Raw genomic sequence first — 12359 nt, forward strand, 5'->3', positions numbered from 1 at the left:
TATCAGCAGCAAATTTTAAGTTAATATATATTTATTTGAAGTTCATATCTATTCATGTTTGTTTAAGCTGATTATATATTATTTATTATACATGTATATTTATTTATTATCATTATATGATTGTGTTTAATTGATATATATTTGTTTATTTTAAGCTGATATTTATTTAGTTTGTTTTAAGTTGATATACACTCTATTGCAGTGATGGAGACAAATGAAACATGTATCACTGTAGATCCGAGGCATACAACATGAGCACAGTGTGATATTATAAATCTCTAACTGGCGAGGTCCTGACTTTTACAAAAAATCTAACCTAGAGTGTGCCTGACATAACAAGCTATGTTGTAATCAGTGATATAGTGCAGTGGAAAGAGTACAGAGAGGAAATTTAAGGAATAGTAAATATAGAGTTAGAACAAACTATTTGATCCAGTCCCCTTAATTTGCAGATGAGAAAGCTGAGGCACAAGTTGGTTATGTGAATTGCCCAACGTTACATAGGTAGAAGTATTTGAAGGATTTGAATCCAGCCCGCAGACTCTAGACCAGACCTGCACAACTAGGCAGTAGGTAGGGGACAAAATTAAAATAGCCTAAATTCTTCAGGCTACAGATAGGTTAGACTAGAGATAAACTGACAATGGTTGGTTACTACATGCCACATGACAAACAAGAGAGAGGATGCCATAGCAACCGTACATTTTTCGTGGCTGCCCAAAATCCTTTGGTTGGTGGCAAGTAGCACACGGACCATGTATTGCGCAGGCCTGCTCTAGAGCTTGTGTTTTTTTCTATTGTACCATGTGGCTTTTTGAGAAATCTGGCCTGCAATTTTGACTTTACCACTTGTTGCCTCTGAGATCTTGGATAATTCTTTATAGCTTTCCTTTCACCTGTAAAATAAGATTGGACTAAAATAAGGTTGGACTAGGTGAACTCTGAGGTCCTGTCCAATTCTGATTAGCTATGACTTCATGATGGTGCCAGTATCCTTTCAGCTGATCTTACAAATCCAACTTTAACTATGAAAACAAGCAGAGACCACCTGCTTTATATCCAAAATAAATCAGGAAAAGCACTAATTAAAATTAGGGATTAGCAAAGTAAACATTTCAGTAATAGACAGGATAGTCTTGTTTGTTTTTATAAAACTGAAAATTGTTAGAGGAAGTGTAGAGCTTTTAGAAGGAAGATGCTGCATGATAAGGCAACATTGTGAAATTTTGGGACAATGGGCTGAAAGCTAGGGCAAGTCTTTTATCAACTCTGTCACTATCTAATAAATTTTTGGGAAATCACTCAACCATTATGGGACTCCATGTCTATACTGCACAATGAAGGCATAATTCTGAGGGATTACAAAGATGTACCATCAAGCTCTGAAATAGTGTGATTCCTAAAGAGGCAAATTTGGTAACACAATTTCCCCAGTTCCATTTCTGAAACCTATCCCATCTCCTATTTCTTCTTTTATTCTGACAACAGGTATTCAATGATAAGTTGTATGTTGTTGTTTCCTTCTCAATGTACCTGAAGGCAATACTGTGATCTGTCCTTTGTCTTCTAGGGCATTACACCATGGTTTTACTTGTTTTTTTGGGATGGGGCACTAGGTCTTTCCATCTCTCACTGGAAGTACAATGGTCACACAGGCACATCACACTGATAGACATGGATGATTTGAGTAGCCCAGGACAGTTCTTTCTTCCTGAGGCAGCCTGGTATTCACCATCCCAGGAACTCACCATATTGGTGTCAGACTTAGGTCTTACCTTATGGACTTTTAACCTTATTACTGCTCATAACTTCTGAGCTCAAGCGATCAGCCAGCCTCAGCATCCTTAGTAGCAGGGATTACAGGTTTATAAATCAACACCATGTTTTAATCTTACCCTTTCTCCCTCCCTACCTTTGATCTTAGCAAGCCGTTAGGAAGAGAATATTCTCAAAGAGGAGTTTATTAAACCAAATCTCGAATAGTATAAATAACAAGATATTTGGGGGGCAGAACTTTTTTGATGTCCCCCTTATTATACCACATAGACAACTCTCTGCTTTTACTATGTATAAAATGGCCCCTATAATTAAAGTTATAAAGAGCAAAAAAATGATTATTACTTAAGGACTTACCAACCACTAGACTTTAAACACCATGAGATCAGAGACCATATATTCATTTCTTCATTTTCTCATCATTGCACACTGGCTAATAAGTTGTTGCAGAATAAGATTTAATGAGAGAAACATGTTAGTGATTCAGGCATTGTGCTAAGCTCTGGTAATGCAAATAAAGGGAAAAAACAATCTCTGCCTTGAAAGATCTTATGTTATATTAATGGTGACAAGATATAAATAACTAGTTAAAGATATATACAAAATCAATTAAGGTAATCTAAAAGGGGAAGGCATTAGCTGCTGGGGAGAGGAGAAAAAGGATTCTTATAGAAAGTGAGATTTGAGCTAGGTTTTGAAGGAAGACAGGTAACTAACAGGCGGAGGTGAGGAGGGTGAGCATTCCAAACATGGGGGACATCCAATGAAAACCTACTGAGATGAGATATGAAATGATGTTTTGGAGGAACTGCAAGTAGACATATAGTTGGATGGCACGTACATTGAAGAAGACTGGAAAGATGTGAAAGAGCCAGTCTATAAAAAAATTTAAAGGATAAACAGACTTTGTTTTAGGGGTAACTAGGTGGTTCAATGGATAAAGTACCAGGCCTAGATTCTGGAAGACCAGAGTACAAATCTGACCTAAGACATTTCTTAGTTACTAAGCAAGTAGCTTAGCCTCTGCTTGCCTCAGTTTTCTCATATGTAAAATGGAGATAATAGCATCTAGCTCACAGGGTTGTTGTGAGCATCAAATGAGATAACAACTATGAAGTGCTTAGTAAAATGCCAGGGACACAGTGTTACATAAATGTTATCATTATTATTGATCCTAGAGGTAAAAGAAAGTCATGGGAGCTCATTGAGAAGTGAGTAGCATGGTCAGTCATACACTTTAGGAAAATCACATCAGCAGCTGAATATAGAATGAATTGGAATTGGGGGCAGGGAGAGACTTGAGGCAGGAAGACTAATTAGAAAGCTGTTGCAACAATGCAGGAGAGAAGTGATCAGAGCTTATACTATATTTGTGACTATATGAGTGGGAAAAAAGATGTAAACAAGAGATGTAAAGGTAGAAAAGGCAAGATTTGGCAATTGATTGGATGTATGGGGTGAGTGAGAGTAAGCAGTCGAGAATTACACAGATGTGATGAGCCTGGGTGACTGGGAGGATGTTGGTAATAGGAAATTTTGGAAGAGACTGAAGGGAGAGAAAAGAGAGTAAGTTCTGTTTTAGATGAGTTAAGTCTGAGATACATCTTGTTTGAGATATTCAAGAGGCAATTAGAAATGTGTGATTCTAGAGAGACTTGGACTAAATGTGTAGATCCGGTTTTCACCTGCATAGAGATGATAATTCAAACCTACAAAAACTGAATGGATCACTAAGTGAATAAGTAAAAGTTGACTAGAGAGGAAGAGCCAGAACAGAGCCTCGCGGCACACCTATGTTTAGTGATCATGATTTGAATAAAAAACCAGCATAAGAGATTATGTCAGACAGACCAGACATAGGAGAAGAACCAGGAGAGATCAATGTCAAGAAAATTTAGAGAGAAGGTAATTGAACTTCAGAGAAATCAGAATTAGGAGCAGGTCATTATATTTGGCCATAAAGAGATTTCTTGGTATCATTGGTTACTGTCTATAAAAGAGGTTGCCTTGGAAATTGCAGTTGGGTCAGTACAAAAGTTTAGAGGACAGATTATTTATGGACCAAAGTAATTAAAAAATATTTGTGTAATTGTACTTTTGAATAATTCACTCTGATTGTTTAGGCAGAATAACCAAATAACTGCAATCATCAGAGGACTCAGTGAATCAGTAGCCCAGAATAAATCCAGCCTTGGAGACATTCCTTTCCTTGTGTTGTTGTTTGAGTGGACTATCTGATTGTCAGTATGTTTATGGTACACGGCTGACACATAGAAAGTACCTAAGGTTCCAGAAAGCCCAAAGGTAGCCCAACTGTAGAGAATACATATATCTCTATCTATATATCTATGTATCAATAGATAGATATAGATATAGATATATTCCTTTAAAATCAGGAGTCTCTGAGTGAAGGCTAGCAAGCAAATAAATGAATGCACACATACATATGTATATAAAATAACATTTTGGTTTTAATTATAAAATACATTATACATTTGAAATGTTTTAAAATATAGATTTCAAATTTGGTCTAGACTATGATTTTATTGGCATAAGTCACTCCCAATAAGAGAAATTCTATTGTTGCAAGTCTACATCCCTAGAAGCAACAAGGTGGTATAAGAGATAGAGATCTGGGCCCTGGATTCAGGGACACCTGAGTTCAAAGTCAGCCTTACTAGCTGTGTGACCCTGGGTAAGTCATTTAACCAGTGTATCCCTCAGTTTCCTCAACTGTAAAATGGAGATAGTTATAGGACCTCCCTCCCCAGGTTGTTGTGAGAATCAAATGAGATAATATTTGTAAAGTGCTTATCCCAGTGCCTGGCACATAATAAGAGCTTAATAAATGCTTGATCCAAAAAATGATGGAGTAAAAGCAGTAACTTGCTTGAGCTTTCCCCCAAACCCCTGTAATGGGGGAAATACTTGTAAAAATGCCTATAAACAAATTCTAGAGCAACAGAACCCACAAAAAGACAGAGTGAAACAAATTTCCAGCCCAACACAACCTGTATGGTTGATGGGGAAAGGTCTGTTGCACCAGCTTGGAAGAGGAGTACAGTTCAGCATTGGCAGCACAGGCAAAGACAGAGCCCCCAGCAATCTTGGAGCAGGCCTCAGGGACCTGCATCACAGGCAGCTGTGGTAGTTTCCAGATTTCTCAAACAACAAACACTAAAGACAACTTAGAAGGTCAGTAGGAAAGGTCTATCTGACCTAGATGAGAAAGCGTGGTCCAGTTCCAGCCTAGGGAGGCAGCTGTGGCAGTAGCTGCTTCCAGAGCTCTTGCCCCACACATATGGTGGGGGGGAAAAGTGGCTGAACAGAGGGGTATTTCAGGGATCTCTTTGCAGGCATTGAGGCAGGATCATCTTGCTTTTCCCGTGCTTCGATATGGGTTGCAGTCTGGGTGTGGCTGGGGCGAGAAGGAGCACTGGTGAGGCCCAGCTTTTGTTGGTGGTGGAAAGTTTTTGCTTTCTGCTTTGAGCTTGGATCGTCATGATGTCACCCAGGTTGCTGCATAATTCATTCTGGCTTGCTGCTTAGAGAATCTTTGGAAACTTACATGAGATCCTGAAGGTTGATCTTAAGAGTTTTTAATTCTATTACTTGACTAATGGGACTTGTGTCCATGCTCATCATTTCTTGGTCAGCAAAACTGTCTGAGGAGACTTGCAAAGCACCTGCATTATAAAAATAGAAGCTTTTGAAATCTAAATATTATTTTATGTATACAAAATTCTGTATTAAGTGAAATAGCTGTCATAGTCTGCGGAAGCCAAAATTAGTGACCACTCAATCCTAGCTTCTTTTTTTCTTCTTCTTAAGTCGGTCAGGCAGATATTTGCATGTAAAATATTCATTTTTTAAAAAAAAATTAGTATCAATAGAGTACTTTCAGCTATGTAAACACTATGTCCGCATTTTATAGATGAGAAATCGAGGCAAATAGGGACTAAGTGACTTGCTGCCGATCAAACAGCTAGTCAGTTCTTGAGGCCAGATCTGAACTCAGATCTTCCTGACTCCAGGCCCTGTGTTCTAGCCACTACAACACCCAGCTGCCTCATATATTGTTGATTAATCTCTTAGAATTTCTTCTAATTCTGACATTCAGTGATCCCAAAGATGTATATAACTATATAGCATATTTGTAGCTAGCTCAATATTAGCACTGGTCCAATAGCATAATGGAAAATTAGATCTATAAGTATAGTGTGCTTTCACTATGGAAACTCCGTCTGCTGAGACAGATGAGCAGATCATCAAAATCTTGTAGTCAGAGTTACCTGGTGTACTGAGAGGGAGTACTGAGGTATAATCGCTGCCAGTGATTTTCCAGTGAGATAAGGTCAAAGGCAACACTTGAAATCAGGTTCTTGACTTCAAAATCTGCCCTTCTGTCCACTGTCTTGCTCCTTTAAATTTAGAGGACTAGTTAGGGGATGTTATAGAAGGAAGTAAAAACAAAATGAAAATGGATTTTAATCCATAATAATAATAGCTACATTTATATCATACTTTATTGTTTGCAAAGCTTGTTACATATGTTAATTCATTTGATCTTCACAACAAAATACCCTAGGAGGTAGGTGATATTATTATGCCCATTTTACAGTTGTAGGCACTGAGACTGTAAGGTATTTTCCTAGGGTTACATAACTAATAAGTGTCTGATGCAGGATGGAACTTGTGTTTTACTGACTCCAAGACCAACACTTTATCCACTCAACCGCTTGGCTACTTAGCCCAGGAAATCTAGTCCTTAGTGTCTTCTCTAGGAGGAATTGTTCATTCACCTAACAGTCACTGATTCTTAGCTGATGGTTTCCACTTACAGAGGAGGGTCATTTTGTGTTTTCTCCCAAATTAAAATCCAAGAGTTATTTTTGATTAATCTGCTCATTGTTATTACCTTTTTTCTTAATGATAACCTTTCCATTTTTTCTGGTAATAGGAGGTAATTAATAGGCCATAAAAATTACTTAGAGGAAGCTGATGCATTTTACAAAACACAAAGTGGGCACATTTTAAAATTATGAAAGCTTAATCTCCAATAGTCAGGATGATAGAATTGTGGCTTGCACATTGGGAAGCAGTATTAAGCCATAAAGATATGTATTATTATATATACTGTGTGTCCTTTAAAGAATGGTTAAAGATAAATTATTGAGGCTTAGAAAAAGCTGGTTGAGCAATGGATATTCTTTAAATGAGTTGGTAGTTTCCATCACTAAAATGGATAAGCATTGGCTAATCATAATGTTATGTTTTCTTTTAACTGAAATTGGGGGTTTTGCTTTGAATTTAATTCATGATGGCTTTTGCTCTGTAAAACCAACAGAGACCAGAGTCGTAGCTACATATGCCACCAAATGGACTGTTCTCTGGTCGATTAGGCTTCTCTGACCAAAATAATAGCTGATCAGCAAACAGTCAATTAGATCACCATCCAGCCACAGTCCAGTTATTTCACCTGTCTTAAGCTGAATATGATCAATTTTTGGAGCCACCCAATCAATTGCTTCTCAGCCTTTTCAGCTCAATAACAACAAACCTAATTGACCAAAAAATGATGGGTCTGGTCAGGCACATAAGTAGCCTCCCTTTTGATTTTTCTTTCTGGATTTAGTTTAAAAAAGAGAGATTTTCATGATTTAGATATGAATCTCAATATGTAAGGCATTTTACAATGTTGAATAAAAATTAGTTAAGATGCTAATCTCACCAATATTGTGTTATAGTCACACTCTGGACTTCTCATATTTCCATAGCATTTTACTCTGGGTGATGATTATCCTATAGTTCTCCTTACCAGGAAAATCAAAGCTGACTCAGATTTAACTTTTCTCTCAGTTTGGTCTAAGTAGAATGAGGGAAGCATAGATTAAAAAACCTATATTCTATTATGTGTGTTAATTGATATTTTTCAAACTTTACAATTCATGGGTTTTTTGGAGGGGGTGATAAGACAGGGAAAGGAGGACAAAGAAAATAATAGGAATATCATGTACACACACAAACTCTAGGAATTTTAATTCTGAACATAAGGCTACTTACTCTCTCTCTCTCTCTCTCTCACTCACACACACACACACACACACACACACACACACACCCCAAAACAAAACAAAAACCAACCACTGCAAAACATACCAAGTAGGTAACTGAAAAAGAAAATTCAAGGGAGCTTGCATCTAGAGTTGGAAGGGACCTCAAAGTCTATATAGGCCAAACACTCTCATTTAACACATAAGGGAACCAAGGCCCAAGAAGGTTAAATGATTTACCCAAGACCACAAGGGCAGTAAGCCATTTTAAATGGCTTTAAGCAGAGACATTTTAAATCTGGGTTCTCTGACCCAAACTCAGCATTCTTTCCAGTAGGCAACATTACCTCACAAAGTCTCCTGACTCCTGTTCTTATTATTGGAGGGACTGACTTTTTGTTTTCATAGTATTATAAATTCAGAATGACAACAACAAAGAAGTCAATAATAGGAATTTCACATACATATAAAACCCCGATAAACCTTAACCCAGATCATTAGGGCTACTACATTCACTGAAAGCAACTGGAAAATTCACAGAATTACAGACTTGTAGATACAGAGTTGAGTTGGCTTCAGCTACTAAAGTAGTTGAATCCCATCATTTTATAGATAAGGAGGCTTCATCTCAAGAAGGTGGTGACTGCCCAAGGTCGACAGATTGTTTGCATGTATGAAAGGAAAGACTTGAACCCAGGTCTTCTGACTCTAGAGCAGATGTTCTTTTCACTATCTCCCTTCTGTCAAATGGTATGAGTAGACAAGGATATTCTTAGAACAAAATGCTGGATCTGCCACTTAGTACACTCTCCTCGAGCTAGCTATCACCCTCTCCTCTCTTTCTCAACCAAGATTCTCAATTTAGTATACAATTATTGCATCTACTTCATGTCCTCTTCCTTATTCCTCAACATTTTGCAATCTGGTTTTCAGCTTCATCATTCAACTGAAACTGTTCTCTCTAAAGTTATCTGGGATCTATTAATTGCAAAAGCAGATGGTCTTTTTTCTATTCTCATCTTTCTTGACCTCTTCGCTTTATTTGACAGTGTTGACTACCCTCTCCTGGATAGTTTCTCCTTTCTACATTTTTATGAAGTCAATTCTTCTGTCTGACTATGCTTTTTCAGTTTCTTCACTTATGGCTGTAATTATTATCTCTATGATGTCTGTGTTTAGCCCTAGTCTGTCCACAGACTGATTATTATTAATCAGCATTTGATGATTATACATTTCAAAGTGAATGCTAGATGCATCTCATACTTTTCAGGCCCAGAACTTACTACCTTTCCCTAAAGCACTGCCCTCTACTAGAATTCCCTATTTCTGTCCAGGACACCATCCTCCTTCTAGCCTCCTAAGATTGTATCCTCAACATTAGCCACAGTACCTCACTCTTCCTCACCACCCCTCAATATCCAAACAATTGCTAAATCTTGCTATTTTTACCTTCATAATATCTTTCATATCTGGCTCTTTTATTTCTGTTCATTAGCCCTTGGTACCACATTAACTCAGTTTCTTATCACCTCTTACCTGGACTATTTGAGAGGCTTCCTAATTGGTCTTTCCCCATTCTGACCCATCATTCACATAGCTGCCACAGTGATCTTCCTTAGTACAGTATTGTATATTACCCAAGTATAGTAAAGTCTCCTGCTGAACAAACTCAAGTGGCTTCTTCCCTATTGCTTCCAGCATCAAAATATAAGCTCTGGCTATTAAAAATCTTCTCAACCTGTCCCCAAATTATTTTTACAGACTGATTCTGCATTATTCCCCTTCCTAAATCCCACAGTTCACCAAACAAACCTCTTTGCTACTCACTCAGCACTTTATCTTCTGTCTCAATTCTTTTCGTGTCTGGAATTCACTCCCTCCTGACCTCAATCTTATAGAATCCCTCATGTCCTTTAAGAGAGCTGCTCAAACACCATCTTCTAGGAGAAGCCTTTCCTCATCGACCTTTCCCCCTGCCCTGAACTGTTGTATCTTCCTTCTCAAACTACCGTGTGTTAGTTTTTATTCTTTTTATACATGTACTTATATATTTACATATTTTCTCCTCAAATAAAATGTAAACTCTTTGAAATTAAGAATGGCTTATTTTTTTTTTGGTCATTTTATTTCTGGTACCTGACACAATATAAGCACTTCATTGCTTGTTGACTGATTGGTGATTAAAGAAACCCTGGACAAGTAATTTCCTTTCTCTGGGCCTTTGTTTGCTCATTTGTAAAATGAGAGGTTACAATAGACAATGTCTAACATCACTTCTACCCTAGTCCCCTGTTGTTCTATATAAACTCACTTGACCTGCTATGTCTGACCCAACCAGATCCTCGGCCATACTTTATGTCGCATCCAGCCACAGGTTATGGTTATGTCAATCTCCTTTCTCCTTTTCACCTCCGTGTTTTACTGCTTGCTCTAGAAATAGTAGTCATATTTATAGTGCAATTTGCTTTTTAAAAGGAATACCAGCTGACTCCCCTGTGATTTTAGTCACCAATCCTGTGACTTCACAAACCAATGTACCTTTCTTTGGCCTCCACTTCCTTCTATGTGTTATGTCCAGCTTCTGAAATATGTGCCTTGTGTTTTTGTAATTATATTCCCAGTGCGTCACATATTACTTGATACATAAAGATTTAATGCATGTTTTTTTCATTTATTCATTCATTTTAGCTCTAAATTTATGATCCTCTTCTATCTCAGGTTTAACTCAAGCTTCCTGGATTTTGGAATAGTTTCTGGAAGATTTTTTTTTTAAAGATATTCAGTCAAATATATAAATCAATAGTATGAGACATATGTGAAGTATTTTTGTTTCATTTTTCATCAGAAGTTCTCACAAGAAAATTGTCCTTTAGCTAATAACACTTTTTATGGATTTGTTTTAATTCCAGAACTGTGATGATTAGCATTCTATGAAATTAAGTATCAATTGCCACTTATTACTATTTGACAATCTGTCTGTTTCTCTGATCTTAAATTATCCATAAACTGGTTAGCAACTAGATGCAAAAACAAGGTTTGTTTTTCTTTCTTTTTTATTTTAATCTTTTTAGCTTCTTTAGACACAAAAAATTTTCTCAGCCAGAAAGGGAATAAATATCAGCTGGGATTATACTAAAACTGGAAGGCTAGAGGTGAAAAAGGAGATGTCAAATTCAGATTAACTTCTAAGAGGGGACAAGCCAGTTTGCTGAAGGCAACTGGCCATTGTAGAAATGGAAGAGAAGAAAATGTCAGATTTGGCCCAGGTTCACTATAGGAAAGAGAGACTTAAATGTCTATTCTATTTCTTTCTATTCTGACTTGAAAAAAAAAAAGATCAAATGGATAGGGGATGGCAGAGAGGCAGTGGAATAAGATACTTGTCCCTGGGCCTTACTGAGTCTAACAGAAGGCAGTCTTAGATAAGAGTGTTAGCTAAAGACTAGAGGAAGTAGGCAGCAAAGGCAGGGGTTTTCAAGGGAGAGTCAGGAAATATTGAGGCTGCCAAGCCACATAAGAGCCTAAACAGCTGGAGGCCATTTATTGGCAATGCTTCCAGCAGAGGACCGCAGGCCCTGGACTGAACACAGCACTGAGTGACTAAAGTACATTAGGGGATTTTTTGGATTCTGGTGGCAAGACAAATGAATAAGATTGTAACAAGCCTGGGAACAGAAAGAACATTTAATTAGAAGGAGACATTTTCATCTTTGGTCTTTGTGTTTGTTTCCCAAAAAACTCACCCAAGTTATCTGTTTCTGGTATAAAATACTAGGTAGATGAGAAAAAAAAAACTATATTTTGAAACTAAGGGGCTTTATTGAGATAGGGACTGATCTCTCCCCAATTTTCTAGATCCCTTTCCTTGGAATAGAGGTAGACTAATGGTTTGTTGTGGGTTGAATGGTAAGAGCAAAAGAGGGAAGAAAAGTCTTTATTTCAGTCATCAGTCAATAAATAAGGAAATATTATGGAGAAGAGTAGGGGAAAGGGAAAGCCAACACACTGGCTGATAAAATCAGGATGCAAAAAAGATATTACAGGCCACAAGGAATAAGCATATTCTAATAGGATGAAAATTAATGGGAATAAATCAATAGTTTTAAACTTGGGCTTATTTGACAGAAGGTCATGGGGGCAAAAGAAAAAGAGAGATGATGTACATGGGATGTGACCTGTCAGGAAGCCAGGAAAAAAAAAATGGCATTCTAATCAGGTAGCATTTTTTCCTCTTCCTTTCTTGATACTTCCAGTCTAGTTAGGGCATGTATAGGGAGACTGACAAAAATTACTTTTTCTCTTGCTAGTGTCATTTTGACCTAATCCCTCTGGTGCCACAGTAGAAAGAACCCTGTGACTCAAGTTAAAAAGATCTGGGTTCACATCCAATCTTATGTACTTACCAGCTGTGTGACCTCGGGCAAGTCTCTCTTTGCCTCAGTTTCCTCAACTGTTAAATTGGAATAATAATAGTACCTACCTTACAGGATTGGACTTGGCACAGTACCCTTAGCACAGTAGGTTCTAAAT

General features: G+C 37.5%; 1 protein-coding gene and 1 long non-coding RNA gene across 4 annotated transcripts in view; one reads left to right on the top strand and one right to left on the bottom strand.

Annotated features, from left to right (window-relative positions):
* The window catches only part of CNTN5 (contactin 5), a 1537434-nt gene that overhangs the window by 669410 nt on the left and 855665 nt on the right, over positions 1–12359 (top strand). The gene's annotated exons all lie outside the window — the stretch shown is intronic.
* The window catches only part of LOC110214971 (uncharacterized), a 35540-nt gene continuing 27408 nt past the window's right edge, over positions 4228–12359 (bottom strand). The window contains exon 4 of the long non-coding RNA XR_002326403.2: positions 4228–5462. This is a non-coding gene — a long non-coding RNA (uncharacterized LOC110214971). The remainder of the gene's footprint in view (positions 5463–12359) is intronic.

This window comes from Phascolarctos cinereus, unplaced genomic scaffold (assembly GCF_003287225.1).
Source record: "Phascolarctos cinereus isolate Bilbo 61053 unplaced genomic scaffold, phaCin_HiC Scaffold_726;HRSCAF=1367, whole genome shotgun sequence".
NCBI classification, from domain to species: Eukaryota; Metazoa; Chordata; class Mammalia; order Diprotodontia; family Phascolarctidae; genus Phascolarctos; species Phascolarctos cinereus.